General features: G+C 42.4%; 1 pseudogene; it reads right to left on the bottom strand.

The window, feature by feature from the left end:
• Positions 1 to 15,751, bottom strand: part of LOC122446800 — a 41,772-nt pseudogene extending 26,021 nt beyond the window's left edge.
• Between the last annotated feature and the right edge of the window lie 429 nt (positions 15,752 to 16,180).

Genomic DNA, 16,180 nt, shown 5'->3' with positions numbered 1-16,180 from the left:
AAGCCAACAGTGAAGACAGTCAGTTAAGCATTCCCTCTGTGGCCGGACTTATCCTTTCTGAAGGGGACCTGGGTATGTGTCTCATGTAGCAGAGATACATCCCGGGAGATTTTACAGCTTCCAAATCACCAGTTTCTCCTTAACTCCGCCTGTTCCACTGTTCAGTCTGTCTGTCTTGTTGTTCCTGCCTTAATTCCATTATACAGCCATTTTCATACCATTACAAAGATGACATGAAAATGCTTGCTGTTTTATACAGTCTCTTGGTATTGCTTCATGCGAGCTTTTCCGTCCTTTTTTTACCAAGAATGTTAATTACGCTTAGGACACACCTCCCTTCTGCTGCTCCTGGCAGCTCCGCGTTTCTCTGTGGTGTCCCTTTTGGAGTGGTAGTGCGCACATCTTTGTGATCCTTGCCTACAAGCTCAAGCTCACAGTTGAGTTAAACCTCAAGACTGTCAGCTGACTCTTCTCGGCCAGAAGCTTCTACTGAGGTCTTTCCTTTGCTGTTTCCAGCAAGATAGGAATTGGGTGATAGGCAGCAGCAGGAGAAGACCTTCTCCCACCGTCTCTCCGGAATGACTGGCCATTCCGTTTCTGCCTCGTCTCTCCCCTCGAAGTGGCTCCTCTGAGCACAGCTGAGTGTTCAGACGCCTGGACGGGTGAGTGTGGTTGACGGAGCCTGGAGACCTTTCAGGCCCTCCAGTGTGTGCTTGGCATCCAGGTCCAGGGGTGTCAGCCTACCGCTCCTCCTGGGCCTGCTCCTGCTCCCCATCCTTACCCGCAAACCTCTGGAGCTTCTGCTTCTTTTGGCCAAATCCTACCTCTTGTCAGCCTCTCTTATAATCCTCCCAGCCTTTATTTCGAATATGCCTCTCTAATAACTCAATTAAAAGCCTATTTTGTGACACTTCGGGTGTTTGATACAGATCATGGAGATGATGGCATGAACTCCAAACACCATGTTGACTGAAGTCCTACTTTAATGAAATTTCATTTTCCCTGCAGTAGGAACATGAATCTGTGTTCGTTGAAATGAATAATGGGGATCTGAAGCTTTTCTCTCCAGAGGTCCCTTTGGATCTCACCTATGGCTCCATGGAACACAATGTTTAAAATCCTCATATTGATGATCTTCAGGGTCACATTACTCATGTATTTTATGATTCCAGGGTCCAGGAGTCACTGTGTTATTTGTAAGAATTCTGAAGTCTCAAAGGGCAGGGTGAATAGAATTCTTCCTCTTTTTCTCTTTATCCACAAACATAGCCTGTTAAAGAGCTGGGAAATTCCATAGGCTGTTTCCTAGGTCCAATACTGAACAAAGATAGAACCCTTACTTCCCTTAAACATTTTGGGCCTCTTTCTCCACATCTGTCAGAGAACAGCTGTTTTCCACATTCAATCATTCTTTCTCCCATTTCATTCCACTGATTATTAAAATATCCATGATAGTAATGACTGATGGCCTGAGGGGAATGTGGGCAGAAGCAAGCTGTGATTATCAATTGTATGCTTAGCCCAGGTCAGGGAAACCACCTTAGGAATGGCTGGCTGGTGAGAAGTTGGGTAACTTTTCCCTCATGGTTTGATAAAATTTATTAAGTCACATCTCAGTTTGCCTTTTTGTTTTTTTGATAATTTTTTTCACACGTTTTAGTTTTGAAAGTTGAATTCACAGAAAGGACTCTAAAAGATACCCATTGAGTGGTTCTGTTAATGTCTCTGGTTGAATAAAAATGTCCTTTAGTGTTCAAGGGAAAAAAAAAAAGTGAGAAAAAGAATCATGAAATTTCCTACAAAGGAAAATGTGAATACCATTAGCATTCCCCACATAGCATGGAGTTGGATGAAGACAAGTCTCTTCCAGATGTTCTGTGAAACACCAGCGCATGCTGTCAGAAAGAAGTCTGGTCAAGATAATGTTCTCCAAGAGGGTTGATTGTCTGATTTTGCTTACTATGAGAACCTATGTTTTAGAAATAATTATTAAGTAAAGTTTACTCCGTTGAACTATCAGTGTGTAAAAGCACTTTCCAATGTTTATTCTACGGAACAGTTGTCTTATGAGATGTGCTATGTGAAAAGACCCAATAGTCAAATAAATTTGGGAAGTAATTCCACATTTGCTCCTCCTTTGGGGGATCTTCCATGCATATTTTCATATTTAAACACTTTAATTATTATTAACCTGGCATTTCTCAAAACTATGTACGATATTACCCTTTTTGGTAAAGTTACTTGATACCTGTTGATATGGACAGGTATAGTATATCCTAGTGATTAAAAGAATGGGTCACAGAAAGAGGGACCTGATTTCCAGCCCTTCCATTAACAAGTTAACCTCTTTCAGTTTCACTTCCTTATCTATAAAACGGAAACATCAACGGTTACCTTGCAGAACAGTTATGTTCACACGCAGTAATAAAACTAAAGAAACCAGCTCAGTGCCAGCCACGTGCAAAGAGCTCAGAAAATAGTAGCTGAATAAATAATGATTATCTTAATAAAATTAGTAGTAACAGAAACCCAGCAGAAAAGAAACCTTGAAGACCATAAAGCTGTAAACACATGGATATTTCACTTTTTCTTTATCTGGTCCTAAAGATCCAGAAACAGGTTTGCTGTTTAGAAAAATAAAAGAGATGGACATGCTCCTTAAAATCAGTTATTGTTATTATTCCTTTGGTGGAGCTCTCTCTGCACCAAAGTCCTACAATGCTTTCTGTTCCCTTTCTGACACTTATTTTATGTTTACCCTGACAAGGAAGTTGCTTCCTTTAATCCCCATGTCCTTCCTCCCCCACTGTCTCCTCCTCAGTGAGGAGCTCGTTGTCCTTAAACACAGCCACTGTTCTGTGTCGCTGAGGAGGTCTCAGAGGAGCCTGGGGAGAGACATATTTTTGCCAAAAGTTGAACCTCAGGTCAAATTTGAATTGAGAGTTTCCAGCAGCTGTGTTTTAATAGGACAGCTAACCCTACCAGGAGGTGGTAGGTTTGAATTTTCCTGTTAGTTTCTGTTCTTTACTACTGGATTTGGTAAAAATAAATAAAACAAACAAAGCATTCAAATGTATTTGGCAGCTGTTCCTATCACTCCAGCATGGGTGCTCAGAATTTCAATGTTAAACCTGCTTAAACGTTAATCATGATTCAGGATTCAAGAAAAGGCATCCAGTGTAGTATAATGACTGAGTACATGAGCTTTGCTGGTTAAGGCTGGGATCTGCTTATATTAGAATAATTCACTTGGCCTCCACAGACCTCATTTTCTTTATCTGTAAAGTGAAAGCAAAAAGGTCCATATTTATGAAAGTGATGATTAAAATTAAAAGAAATAGTGCATAATATTTGCTATTCTGTGGGCCTAGGAGATTGTTAGCTTTCAGGAAAGTGTGAAAGTTAACAGTTTAGCAGTTTTTGCATGAGTTAAGTTTCTATCCCAAATGGGAATTTTGCTAACCATTCCTTGTCCATACAGATATTAATGTATGCAGCCATGAAATTAAAAGATGCTTGCTCCTTGGAAGAAAACCTATGACCAACCTAGACAGCATATTAAAAAGCAGAGACATTACTTTGCCAACACAGGTGCGTCTAGTCAAGGCTATGGTTTTTCCAGTAGTCATGTATGGATGTGAGAGTTGGACTATAAAGAAAGCTGAATGCTGAAGAATTGATGCTTTTGAACTGTGGTGTTGGAGAAGACTCTTGAGAGTTCCTTGGACTGCAGGGAGATCCAACCAGTCCATCCTAAAGGAAATCAGTCCTAAGTGTTCATTGGAAGGACTGATGCTGAAGCTGAAGCTCCGATACTTTGGCCACCTGATGCGAAGAACTGACTCACTTGAAAAGACCCTGATGCTGGGAAAGATTGAAGGTGGGAGGAGAAGCGAACAACAGAGGATGAGATGGTTGGATGGCATCACCGACTCGATGGACATGAGTTTGAGTGAGCTCTGGGAGTTGGTGATGGACAGGAAGGCCTGGGGTGCTGCAGTCCATGGGGTCACAGAGTCAGATACAACTGAGTGACTGAACTGATATTAACGTATCTCATGCCCTTTAAAACAGCTTGCAGACCAGGTCATATATAAGGAAATGTTATGTTCTAAAGTCAGAAATGTCAGATCAAAAGACAGAGTCTTATCTGATCTAGGGTCTAGGGGGACACTGTGTTTGAAGGGCATGACTCCGCTGCGCCCCCCTTTGTGTGGCAAAGCAATAAAGCCATTCCTTTCTACTTTACCACCATCCCCCCCCAAAAAAATTTCAGAGTCTCTTAGCAAATGGGCATTTGTCTCTGAGGAAAAGTTATAGAAACCTTCTAATGTCAAAGAATTTTAGAGCTGTTTTGCTAGCTGGAGGATTAAAGACAAGAATGCACACCGGAAGCAGCGTCTGCTTTCATCTCGGTCTCCTTGTGTGTGTGAGTGTCAGGCACTCTCTCATGTCTGACTCTTTGCGACCCCGTGGACTGTAGCCCGCCAGGCTCCTCTGTCCATGGGACTCTCCAGGCGAGAATGCTGGAGTGGGTTGCCATGTCCTTCTCTAGGGACCTTCCCGATCCAGGAAACAAACTCATCTTTCCTGCATGGCAGGCAGGTTCCTCACCACTGAGCCATCAGCAAAGCTCAAGGAGCCCAACCTGTTCACGATTTATCTTTCTTTCTTCTTCTTTGTTAAAGTCGCTCAGTCATGTCCGACTCTTTGCAACCCCATGGACTATGCAGTCCATGGGATTCTCTAGGCCAGAATACTGGAGTAGGTAGCCTTTTCCTTCTCCAGAGGATCTTCCCAACCCAGGGATCAAACCCAGGTCACCTGCATCGCAGGCGGATTCTTTACCAGCTGAGCCACAAGAGAAGCCACAAGCGAATTCTCTCTCTGGCTGTGTTGTGTCTAAACTATTATTCTACCTGATAAGCATTTTCTATTAAGTGATTGTATTAATATTTTTATAACCTTGATATTTTTTAGGTATTTTGATAATTTCTTATGATTTTAATTCCCTCTGTATGTCCTTATTTACAAAACATACATATTTTATACTTTATATCATATGTTTCTATTAATTGAAATGATAGTAGATAGATCTGTATCAGCTGTTTCTTATATCTGTTGTCTCTTGTCCGTGCTGGATTATTTTCACATGATCATTTCCTTTTGTGACTTGAAGTTCTAAGCTCTTCTTCCTTTAAAGTCTTAGATGAGGGCATATGGATTTAGCAAGAAACTCTGTAGGAATTTTCCAAGTACCCAACTAAGACCAAAGACCAGGGGTCATTAGTATATTAATAGCAAATCGTGTGGCTTAACAAATCATTAAGAGGTTTAAATTCAAATCCTACACCCAAAAGTGAAACAGGGTTATCATTTTAATTTCACAGATTCTTGGAGGATACTTTTTCCACCCAGAGACTAGTGACAGGTGAACATGTTTTCTTGACTTTCTAGTATGCTGAAGGATGGTTTTGAATATACTCTTCTTTTCATGAGGTAGTCCCAGTTTAATGGAACTTAGAATCAATTCTCATCTTTACCTTGGTGGGCCCAAGTCTTATCTGCTGTCTCTGAATATGTGTTAAATTCACTGGTCTGTAGTTTAGGGCCACACTCACTCCCAGGTATGGCATTAGCACCTGCATTTCTGTTCTTGTTTATGGTTCCATTTTCATTCATGGCCCTGGGGGATTTAGCTTTAGTTCTGACAGGCTGGGCTATGCATTTAAAAGAAAGTTTGCATCATTTTGTTGAGAATGTTTAAACATTTATTACAGATGGGTTCTGGTTTCTGTAGTCATCTGTGTTGTCCCAACCCAGGGTTAAGCAGAGTTGTTTCAACCTAGGGTCCTTCTGTGGTTCTGGGAAGTTGGTAGCGCTAAGAGGGTAGGTAGTATGGTGGCTGTCAGACCTTCCCTTGCTTTCAGCAGAGCTGCTTTGCTTTTTGTCTGTTTTATACACTGGGTTTCTAAGTAAGGATTGGTTGCACATACAGTTTCCCTTTTCAAATAAAAGTTTTTTAATCCTGCATTAAACTTAATAATGGAAAACATTGAGGTTTTGTGTGAAAAATATGGATCTCATTGTCCAATGACATGAAAACCTAACAAATTCCAAACAGCTACCATCATCCTACGTAAGCATGCACCCCTTTTATGTTCCTGCAGGAGAAATCGCCTCAAACTTGAGATGTACTTGAGGCAATCACACTTCCCCAGGGAGCAAGCCACTCCAGGAAGAAGTTGAACAAAGCCAGAGACCCATTAACTTTTGTGAACTAGGAAAGGTTCCTTCATTAAGGCGGCAGCAGTGGGAACCTCACGTCTGGAAAGAGTCAATAATGCATTAGGTTACTTAAGCTGTAGAAAGAGTTCATTGACCATGTCCTTTTAAAGGCTGTCGTCAAAGGACTTGCACCATGGAGGCAAGAACTTTTCCAGCCCCCAAGAGGCTCCAAATAAGGTAAAATATTTGCTGTTGGGACCCTGCCCTAGATAAAGTACAGCAGAAGGAACAGAACAAACATGGGAGGTTGAAGAAGTTGGGTAAAGCGTGAGAAGAAGGTAAAAGTAGAGGAAGGGATCAGCTGGCTGCAGAAGAGAGAACAAAACTATGCTAACATGGACAAAATCCCCGGATGTGGCATGTGAAATGTTGCACATCTTAGAGTCAGAGGCTTGCTAGAATCAACAGAACGGCCTTCACCAGCTGACATACAAGTATAGTTTCCTGACAGTTCTGATTAATAACGACCTCTGGTGAGGTTCCCTCCCACTGCCCGTGGGTACACTCAGTTGGCCTTCACCCTGTCTCTATACCAAACCAAGATTGTTCCGACATTGACCCATTGGACATCCTATCACTTCTGTCAGCTGTACTTCTCCGCTTGGGATTTCTGTCTGACCTCAAATGCTTCTTGCTCGGCGATGCTGATCCTCCTCTTCCACATGCCCCTCCACGCAAAGCTAAAGGAGGCTCCCTCTCAACATGAGTTCTTAGCACTCTGCAACTTCCCTTTAACGCACTTAACACAACTGTAATCATATAATCATTTTTTTTCACCTAAGAATAAATAGATTTCTTTACTGACCAGAATGTACGTTGGATAAAAGCAGGGATGGGCTATTTTCTATAACTAGGATCATCCCTGGTACTCAAAATATATAAAAAATCAGGGAAATGAAAAGTTTTAAAAAGTGAAGACAGATTTTTTTACAAGTTAAATACAATTAGACTTGTAATAAAGTACTTTATAGGGCTTCCCAGGTGGCTTAGCGGTAAAGAATCTGCCTGCAATGCAGGAGGTGCAGGAGACACCAGTTCAATCCCTGGGTCTGGAAGATCCCCTGGAGGAGGAAATGGCAACCCACTGCAATATTCTTGCCTGGGAAATGCCATGGACAGAGGAGCCTGGCAGGCTGAAGTCCATGGGGTTGCAAAAGAGTCACATATGACTGAGGAACTAAACAACAACAACAACAACAAAGTACTTTATGGAGTCAACTGTTGATTCCCCAGGAGACCACCAAAAAAGTCATTTAATCAGGAAAAGCTAAATTTATTAGATTAGTGCAAGAAGGAAGACAGAATCTTAGTGCTGTTTTAAAAATAGAAGTATGTAAGGTATACCATTCTACTGGCATAAAGTGAAGAGGAACTAAAGAGCCTCTTGATGAGGGTAAAAAAGGAGAGTGAAAAATCTGACTTAAAGCTCAACATTAAAAAAACCAAGATCATGGCATCCAGTCCCATATCTTCATGGCAAATAGAAGGGGAAAATGTAGAAGCAGTAACAGATATTATTTTCCTGGGCTCCAAAATCACTGAGGATGGTGACTGCAGCCATGAAATTAAATGAAACTGCTCCTTGAAAGGAAAGCTATGACAAACCTTGACAGCATATTAAAAAGCTGAGACATCACTTTGCTGACTAATGTCCATATACTCAAAGCTATGGTTTTTCCAGTTGTCCTTGCACAGATGTGAGAGTTGGACCATAAGGAAGGCTGAGTGCCAAAGAATTGATGCTTTTGAACGGTGATGCTGGAGAAGACTCTTGAGAGTCCCTTGGACAGCAAGGAGATCAAACCAGTCAATCATAAAGGAAATAAAACCTGAATATTCTTTGGAAGCACTGATGATACAGCTCCAATGATTTGGCCGCCTGATGCGAAGAGCTGACTCATTGGAAAAGAACCTGATGCTGAGAAAGATTGAAGGCAGAGGGGGAAGCAGAGGATGAGATAGTTAAATAGCATCACCAAATCAATGGATATGAACTTGAGCAAACTCCGGGAGATAGAGAAGGACAGGGAAGCCTGGCTTACTGCAATTCATGGGGTCACAAAGAGTCGGACACAACTTAGCAACCGAACACAACAGCAATTAAGGTTTTGGGACTTGGGGTGTGAATATAAGGCAGGTCTTACAAGATGGAAATTCACTGGGAGAGGGCAGAGATGGTGACATGGTAATTTTGGATTGACGAGCACAGTGACGTGCGGGTCTTGAAGTAATTCTTGATGAGGAGGGTATCATTCTCTATAAGTAAGCTGTTTAGTTGTTCACAGGCTTATCTTCCACCAGCAAGTATTTCCTAGAGCAAGCAGTAAAATTACTATTATATATATTTTTTTATTCTCAGCAATGTTTAGCAGAGAAATAGATAAGCATACAGTATCTCAGAGTTATTTAGCCCACAGAGAGGAAATTATGACTCTTTCTGGTATTGTCAAACACAGGGAGAGGGAATAATTTTTGTTTGAATTCTCAGCCTCCCCTTTTTAGTCATACTTTGACTTGAATTTAATGATAAACCATAGCTGTGTGGAAACTTGATCAACCCACATTTCCACTGATATTTGATTGCTATGCCATCAGGGAAGCCCTGGGTTATCATCCTTTTTAGAAATCAAAAAGTTGCAGGTTGTCTTGTTCTTTCTTGCTGGAAGATTGTTGGATCATTTTTTGGGACGGTAGCTTCATTCGGATACTTCAAAACTAAGAGAAAGCTTATAATCAGATTGTACTGATTATAATTATACCATTTCTAAGCCAGGAGCCCAGGGGCCCACATGAAACCAAGAGAACAGATCCTGACCCCAATTTGGAAGACATCAAAGAACCACATATGGGATATTGGATAAAGTATCTAATTTCACCTTCTTTCTTTATGTTTAGTTCCTGAAGGTTGTTTGAGAGTAGCAAATAGAAGTTTGCTACCAGAAGTAAAACTACAAAAAAAAAAAAATCCAAGAATTTTTTATTTATATTTCCTGACTGCCCATATTTAAATTCAATCATTTAGTCTTTAAGGTTTGTCCCTGAGTAAATATCCACGGGGAGAACTTGGTGAGAAAGAAAGGTTGCCTTTTGAGAATTAGTACATGCTGGCATAGCAGCCCCATGAATTCTGACGATAAAAAGTGGATGCGTAGGAAAGGGAAGCAATTTACTAGAAATGGAGCAGGTAGAAAATACCAAATACTAGATATGAATCTGAGCTCTCTGATTCTAGCCATTGTGTGCACCACACTATATCATGTAATCTCCCTGTGAAGGATAACATGAAACACAACTATGAGTTAACCCCATACATTTTTTTTCCTAATAATAAAATTATAGTCATATCATTCTCACCTGATATTTAAGTTATTTATCTTTTGAAGGATAAACGGGGGCTTGGGTTTTTCCTGCAGACAGTGTGAAGCCACAGGCGAGACGGGGAAGGAATCCACAAGATCAGTTTTGCTCTTGTGGTCGTCGTGTGCGGGATGAGAGCGAACGTGGCTGGAGTCCCAGATACCCCTATTTATAACCGTAGAAGGTTTAAAGCAATCTTCTTCTTAGATATAAGGTTATCTGCATAGATCCACTGTCAGATGGGAAGGACTGTTGTTTTCTAACTTTAAGAAGGATGCATAATATAGGCCAAGATAATCACTAGTGATGCATACAGCAGAGATTAATTTGAAAATTTAATATCCAAAGATTGGAGGACTTGCTTATGAAGCCATAGCTTCTAAATTATATTGAGGCATGGGTTGGTAACAAGTGCTCAGGAGCTTCAATGTGCAGAAGAATATTAAAAGATACCACATGTCCTCTAATTAAAATCACAGCAAAGTGGAGTAATGGATTGCAGATATGATATTAGCAAAGGGTAGGAGGGCAATCTGAGAGCGGTGCCAGGAAGCCAACAGAGGCTGGAAACCATGGCCTCCAGGGGGATTCTCCAAATCGCAGCAAAATCCCTGGAAATTAGCAAGAGCCAGAGGAAAAGCTAATGTTCATTGCTGGCATTATAATAGAGAATGAAAATATTGCTCTATCACACATGATTTGGACAAAGGTTTGGTCTGTTTGTTCAGTGCAAAGTGGCAACTGGGAGCAATTAAAAGCAGTCTGAGATTGCAAGCAACTCACACCCAGCAATAAAAATCAGATGCTCCCAAGCACTTGATGTTTTAGGAATTTTTGATTGGTTGATTGTATCGTCTCTGTGTGATTGTTTGCTTGCTTTGTAATTTCTTTTTAGAGGCGGGTTAGTAGGACAGAGCCAGCAAAATGGAAGCCTTCCATTCATTCCTAAGAGGACAGTATTGGAGCTTTTCAAGAGAACTGGCAGACCTTGCATATATGAATCTTTCCATAAAATTGACATGAAAAATGTGTCATTTAGAACATGTCTATCATTTTAGAGACATGGGTTTCTAGGGCAGCAGAGAATAGTTGAGATGAAGTCACAGATGCTGAAGCTGAAGCTCCAATAAAGAGCCAGCTCATTGAAAAAGACCCTGATGCTGGGAAAGATTGAAGGCAGGAGGAGAAAGGGGTGACAGAGGACAAGATTGTTGGGTGGTATCACCGACTCAATGGACATGAGTTTGAGCAGGCTCCAGGAGATGAAAGTCAGGGAAGCCTGGTGTGCTGCAGTCCACGGCGTCATAAAGAGTCAGACATGACTTAGTGACTGGACAACATGACGACAACACAACGTGAGGGTTTGGTTTGTTTTATTTTGTTTTGTTTTTTCGATAATTTCTCTCCAAATTGGAGGAAGCTGGTTGGAATTAGCATGAAAGATAGGTATCATTCCCTTCATTAGCCCATCCCTATTTAACCTTCATAACCAGATTTTCCTCCTCTGTAGTTGCACTTCCTGGGTCCTAACAAAAGAATGGAGTGAGACTTAGGTGGAGATTGCTTTATAAGCAGGGGATATTCATACATACGGCCCACACTCTACCACCTGCCATGTGATGCTCACAGCAGGCATCATTAAACCTTCACAGCACTCTTTCCCCATCTCCAGAAGCATTCTCAGAATCCTCTCAACAGAAGGTTCCAAAAGTCACTATCAATCTTCAGACGCTTCATGTAAAATGCTAGTCACATGCCGTGTGTGTGTGCTTAGCCTGTCAGTCCTGTCTGACTCTTTGAGACCCCTTAGACTGTAGTCACATACTACAGAAACTCTAAAAATTTAGGAGACTCCCGAATATATCTCATCAACAAAAAAACAGATGATCTATACAGTAAGGTGTAGGCAATATCACTGAATTAACCGTCAGAAGTCCAGGGCTTCTCTAACTTCCTCTGCTTATCACTCTTGTAATTTTTAACAAGTAATGATACCTTTGATCCTCAGTTGCTTCATGTATAAAACTGAAGTTATGTGTACCAGTAACACTTTGGAAGTGATACAACAATAAAACACAATAGTAGAATATTTTGTGAGCCATGGGAAAATATAAGGGCAAATTCTGTTATTGGCATTAGACTCTGGTAATTATTAACTCCACTGTTTGATTCTTTTCACAATTATTGGCAGAAGCACCTTTGCTCAAACTTCTTTACCCCAGTTTATACCGTACTCCTCACTTCAGTTGTCCTCAAATTAGAATGGCCATCAGAATTTGTGGTGAGAGCTTCTTAAAACACAGATTACTGAGCTCCCCTACCAGGATTCCTGATCCAGTAAGACAGGGGGCGGGGGAGGGAGGGCAAGAATTTGCAATTCTAACAAGTTCCCAGCGATTTTGATGTGGCAGATCCAGGGCACTATTTAGGGAAGTTCTGCCTCACTTAAATTCTACATTCTCATGTTTAACCTATTTCCCATATATTCTAGGAGGCATCTGCAATGAACCCAACCCCAGATATTTCTCATTTCCCAAAACGGCTACACCACTGAGTTTTCTCCCATTCCTGCGAGGCTTAGAATGTTCATGTGTATTTTTAGAAATCTTCATTTGTGAAATGCCTTGCCTTCCCAGAGAGACTGAGAAGTTCCTGAGGCTTCAGATTGATAACTGTTTAGATCTTTCTCTATTACCACTGACACTGGTCTAAGCACCCACCTGCCCCCAAAGTAACCCCCTCAAAATGTCTTCTGGGTAGTTCTTGAGGATTCCCTAAGTCTCTGCCCAAAGGATATGACAGCTCCTAGGCATCCTTTTTCCATAGTCGGCACACCTGTCCCCGCACAGCTACTGTCCTAGGGAGATTAATCTTCCACTGGACACAGCTACCCTTCCCTTCGTGGGTGATCACACCGCTTCATCACTCAGGCCTCAGGAGGAGACTTATCGCCAAATTCCAGACTTTTTGTTGGAGAGTCCCATAAACAGACTTGGCATTTTCCTTAATTTTCTATAATAACAGAAAGTAGTCTTTAATATATTTGGAGATTTGGCTAAAGAATAACAAATATCCATTGTTGTTCCATCACTAAGTCATGCCCGACTCGTTGCAACCTCATGCACTGCAGCACATCAAGCTTCCCTGTCCTTCACTATCTCCTGGAGTTTGCCCAAACTCATGTCCATTGAGTTGGTGATACCATCCAACCATCTCATCCTCTGCTGCCCTCTTCTCCTCCTGCCCTCAGTTTTTCCCAGCACCAGAGTCTTTTCCAATGAGTCAACTCTTCTCATCATGTGGCCAAAGTATTGGAGTTTCAGCATTAGTTCTCCCAATAAATATTCAAGGTTGATTTCCTTTAGGATTGACTGGTTTGATCTCCTTACTGTCCAAGGGACTCTGAAGAGTCTTCTTTAGCACCAAGAAGTAATTGCAGAAATCAATTTGTAATTACATCCCAGACCCAGGCCCAGGCCCATACTATAGTTTTGGGCTTCTGACTTGCTCCCATTGGGTATCCACATGGCTAGCTCCTGCCACTAGAATTAATCCTGTTTTCTTTGTGTCTTGGACTCTTAGATCCAGAGAAAGAAAGACCATTCCCCCATCTTTGCAGTCTCTCTCCCAAATCCTGAGTCCTTGTATTTCTGCCTGTACCTCTTCTCAGCATTCTTTGAGGAGACAGCCAGTCCTTCAGAGAAAGCCTTGCTTCTACCCAAAAGGAGTGATATAGGGTAGCTGGATATCAGTACATTCCTAAGTATCTATTATTTAGTCTTAAAAATCACTTTTTTCTCAGAGGATCAATGACCCCATTCCTTTTTCATTCTCTGTTTACCCAGAATCCCCAAAATTTGGGGGTGTAACTTCATCCACAATCACCTTGTTATTGTGTGTGTGTGTGTGTGTGTGTGTGTGTGTTAGTCGCTCAGTCGTGTCCAACTCTTTGCAACCCCATGGACTGCAACCCACCAGGCGCCCCTGTCCATGGGATTCTCCAGGCAAGAATACTGGAGTGGGTTGCCATGCCCTCCACCAAGGGATCTTCCCAACCCAGGGATTGAACCTGGGCCTCCCACATTGCAGGTGGATTCTTTACTATCTGAGCCTCCAGGGAAGCCCTGTGTTGGCAAGTAAATACATATCAATATGAGCTCTTTGAATCTATCTGAAGGCCCCTGTGACTTGAGAAACAGCTTGAGTAGCTAAATTCTGGAATTCCCAGTGTCTCCTCTGCTCCTACTGCCCTCTCTCTTTCCTTTCGCACACCTCCACTGCATCAGGGTACACTTGCAGCAGACAAAAGTCCTTGAGCCTGTTTGTCCACACGACAGACCAACCTTTTATCCATCCTGCCCCCCCATCCTGAATAATTCTCTGCTTTGCATCTGCCAGTGATTTACCCGGGCAACCACAGGTGCCTGCTTGGAAGGCCCTGCCTTGAGCATAGATCCCCGGCTTGTCCCCATTGCTGATTTGTTAAGATGAGCCTGTCCATCTGTCCACATGCCGCAGACCCTGGGTGGCAAAAAGCAATACGAGGAAACCCCTCTTTGACGGCCCTCCCGGCATGATGCCGGCGTGAGCAGAGGTTATTATCCTGTAGCGTCACTGCTATTTGCAACAGTCCCCAGTAGAGCTGCTGACTGGCGAGACAAAGCGGAGATTCGGTTAACACAGCCTCTGTGCCTTGTAAGAGACGGTATTGTGCTGGGCTCTGAGTGTCTTTTACTGCCCTTCGATTGGTGTATCGATTGCCATTGGACACTCTTTGTCCCATGGAAGTTGTCGCTGGTGTATTTATTTAATAAATCCCAACTTGGGCGATGACCACAGCAGGGCTGACTTGGCCTCTGCACTTCTTGATGAACTGGGGAGAGAAAGAGGCTAAGAGTGTGAGGGCGTTCTCCAGTCCCAGGTCTGCCACGAAATTGCTCTATGACCTTGGCTGAATCTCTTCTCCTCTAGGGACCTTGAAGCCCTTCTCTAGATCCCAGGTCTGACACAAGAGGAGTCGATGATTCCGTGATTCTTATTTCAAGACTCCCAGCTCCCAAGAGTTGCAGCGTGAACTGCTTCAGAAGCCCCCAAAATAGCAGCAAAGTAATTGCGATGTATATTCTAATAGCAGCAGCTGTAGTAACAGAGCCACCCCTCCCTGGGTTTCCTCTTTAGGGGTGATATGCCAGAATGAGAAACAAAATTACTGTGTCTGTTCAGCAAATTCCTCCTGACAAAATCTTTAAGCGTTGACAAGAGTAATATACTGAAAATTAGTTTAGAAGTGTTTCAAGTTTCAAAAATCAATCAAAATCAAATTAGGTTCTGAAGACGCTGTCTGTTGAGTTTTAGGAAAAAATAAAGATTCGCTTCAGCAACTTGGGAAACTGGCTTTGACCCCAAAAGAGGTGACTCTCGGTAGAAAAGTAATTGTCCTTCCTTACATCTACCTTTTAGGCCCCCTCCAAGCAACTGGCTGAGTTTCCCTTTGTTCTATTGTCCCAGACATTTGTAAATAACTTACCAGTTGACCTACATTTTAATCCCATTTCATTGCTTTCATCTTTCAACCTTCAAACCACATCCAAAGCTGAACGAGAGAAAAATTTTAAAGAGCAAAAGAACTAGTCTTACCTCCCAGGGTAGTAAAAAGGACTGGTGGTGGGAAAAAAAAAAATTAGTAGCCCATGATCTCTCCTAATCTTGGTCTGATTGTCAAGTGCAAATAACAGATGGTGGAAAAATTCATATTTAGGACATGGGAAGGCATGCCTCAACGGGTGCATGTAAGAAACAAGAGTTCCAGCTTTGACTTCAGTCCTTCTCTGGATGCATGGCTCATATATCAGGATCTTTCCCAGCCTGGAGGATAATAGTGATCCCATTGACTTCTATGCTCAAACTACAGTGGCTCAGTTACCTTCTCACAGTGACTCACCCCACCCACCCTGACTACCCTCCCCCTTTCTTAATATTTTTGAGGACTTCTCAGAGGGATTAATGTGTATCTGCAAACCAGGTTGGGGGCCACAGTCACCACAAAGAGGCCCTCTTGTTCTTTTCCTTTTGGCTCATCCATGCCTATTGCCTGTGAAGTCGCCATAGCCGACATGCTCCTTGAAAGCTGCCAGTGCCTGGGCCCAGGCTGTTCTTACACATTGTTTCCAAGGGCTCATATCCTTTGAGTGGAGCTGGACGCTGGCCTCCCTTTGCTGTGTGCAGACTAGGTCTCCAAACATCACTGCTTGGACCTAGAAGCCCTTTGTTCACAAATATTTTATTAAAACATTGCACTCAGTTTCTGGCAAAAGCCCTCTAATCATCAGTGCCTAGATCCAGATATGGGGCTGATGGTGAGTGAGTGTGTGTGTGTGAGTGAGTGAGTACTGAGGGACTGGAGTGATGCTCTGCTTTATCACAACCCCAGCACGCTCAAGTAATCTCAAAACTCAGTTTTGGATATATTAGCAAGGGGTATTTTCTCAAATCCCCCAAAATAATTGTGGGGAAGGAAATGGCAACCCGCCCCAGT

This window comes from Cervus canadensis, chromosome 8 (genome assembly GCF_019320065.1).
Source record: "Cervus canadensis isolate Bull #8, Minnesota chromosome 8, ASM1932006v1, whole genome shotgun sequence".
Lineage (NCBI taxonomy): Eukaryota > Metazoa > Chordata > Mammalia > Artiodactyla > Cervidae > Cervus > Cervus canadensis.
The sequence above is the reverse complement of the archived record's forward strand: the minus strand, read 5'-3'. Positions and strand labels throughout refer to the sequence as shown.